The sequence below is a fragment of the Lactuca saligna genome, unplaced genomic scaffold (genome assembly GCF_052625555.1).
Source record: "Lactuca saligna cultivar CGN05327 unplaced genomic scaffold, ASM5262555v1 scaffold_69, whole genome shotgun sequence".
In the NCBI taxonomy this organism is placed as follows: Eukaryota; Viridiplantae; Streptophyta; class Magnoliopsida; order Asterales; family Asteraceae; genus Lactuca; species Lactuca saligna.
This window is the reverse complement of record NW_027629929.1, coordinates 52,501-55,000: the sequence shown is the minus strand read 5'-3', so window position 1 is coordinate 55,000 and position 2,500 is coordinate 52,501.

Sequence of the window (2,500 nt, the reverse complement as noted above, 5' to 3'; positions counted from 1 at the left end):
TGGTGTTGGGAATTATACATCTTCGGGCTAATCAATGTCTGTTCCTGTCACCAAGCTCTTTGTGCATTATGTATATATAGGGGGTACATGGGGACTAATACCACCCTTGGTGCCCGACAGGTGTGTTGGGAAACCTAAGCAAGCGAGGCTGGCAAGGCAAGCCACCCAAGGGAACAAGGCACCTTGCCACACACAAACCCATCCACGAACGACCAAGGGAACAAGGCAACCTTGCCGCACACATGCCCATGAACGACCAAGGGAACAAGGCACCTTGCCGCACACATGCCCATGAACGACCAAGGGAACAAGGCACCTTGCCACACACATGCCCATTAACGACCAAGGGAACAAGGCAACCTTGCCACACACAGACCCTTGCATGAACGACCAAGGGAACAATGGATGTGAGGCTGGCAAGGCTAGGTCACGGCAAGCCAAGCAGTCAGGCTACACAATTGATGTGAGGCTGGCAAGGCTAGGTCATGTCAAGCCAAGCAGTCAGGCTACACAAGGGAACAAGGCACCTTGCCACACACAAACCCATGAACGAACGACCAAGGGAACAACGCCTCTTCCCACACACAGACCCATGAACGACCAAGGGAACAAGGGTATGAACGACCAAGGAACAATGCGTATTGCCACACACATTCCCATGAACGACCAAGGGAACAAGGCTACCTCCCAAACAAACACACATGAACGACCAAGGGAACAAGGCTTCTTCCCACACACAACCCCATGAACGACCAAGGGAACAAGGCACCTTGCCACACACATGCCCATGAACGACCAAGTGAACAATGGATGTGAGGCTGGCAAGGCTAGGTCATGTCAAGCCAAGCAGTCAGGCCACACAAGGGAACAAGGCACCATGCCACACACAAACCCATCCACTAACGACCAAGGGAACAATGCATATGGGGCTGGCAAGGCAAGCAGGCTACCCAAGTGAACAACGCCTCTTCCCACACACAGACCCATGAACGACCAAGGGAACAAGGGTATGAACGACCAAGGAACAATGCGTATTGCCACACACATTCCCATGAACGACCAAGGGAACAAGGCTACCTCCCAAACAAACACACATGAACGACCAAGTGAAGAAGGCTTCTTCCCACACACAACCCCATGAACGACCAAGGGAACAAGTTTACTTCGTACACGAACACCCATGAACGACCAATGGAACAAGGCATCTTGCCACACACATGCCCATGAGCAACCCAATCCCATCCTCATCGGTCTAAGGAACAAGGGGCCTTGACAAACCATGAGCAGATTTCTAAGCAAGTCAAACGATGAAGGGAGCAAAGTGTAGTTCCTACTTAGTACATAGTAAATTGAATATATGAGTTCCAATCCGATCAACTCGTGTTCTTTCGAGTTCATCTAAGCCACCTATGAATACCTAAAAGCCTTATCTGCCTGCCTATCACCAGGCGACAGGGACAAAAACCCAAATATGATATATTTTCATTTCAAGTCCATTCGTCTATGTTAACAATGACCCACACAATGTTTCAATGGCATTCCTACTTGATTTGAGCGACATTCCAACAAGTAGGGAACCAACGCTTCAAGGCGTGACCAAGGATAGGACACAAACATTTACGCCTCAAACATGACATTTTGTTTTTTTTTTTCATTTCAAAGCTTTTCATTTATAATAAAAAGCATCCCTACAAAATTTTGTGTCAATCCGAATTAATTCGAGCGAGTTATGGACGATTTCGCACAATTATGCATCCCTGGGCAAATCAATATCTGTTCCTGTCACCAAGCTCTTTGTGCAATATGTATATATAGGGGAACCATGGGACTGCTGCCCATTGGCGCCCCAAGGATGTCCAGCGCCCAAGGCTCTCGAGGCTGGCACGCTCGAGGCATGGCCAAGACGCCCGCTCTTGACGAAAATGGGGCCAAAACGCCCCCCATTGGCGCCCCACTCCCGTGTCCCCTCGCCCCCAAGTCGTGTGTGTCCAAAAATTATGCATCATCAGGGAAATCAATGTCTGTTCCTGTCACCAAGCTCTTTGTGCAATATGTATATATAGGGGGTACCATGGGGTCTCATTCTCATAGGTGCCCGGCATGGTTGATGGGCAAATAAGAATCGTGAGGCTGTATCGAGCACACACGAGGCAAGCCAAGCCAAGCCCCACGACCCATGAAAGAGGCCATCCCCCCCAACACGTTGCCTTGATTTCTCGAACGGTGACCTGAAAAATAGCCCCATCTCCTTGAGTCTCCTCGACGTTGTGCCCATACACTAGCCCGTTGCCTTGATTTTCCTCGACATAGGGCGCAGAAACTAGCGCCGTTGGCTTCACCTGTGCCTCGACGCCGTGCGCATACTAAGAAATATACATCCTCAGGGAAAGCAATGGGTGTTGCTGTCACCAAGCTCCTTGTGCAATATGTATATATAGGGGGGGAGCAGTGGGTGAGCATGGCAAGGGATGAAGGTGCCAGACTGCCTTTGAGCGCGAGC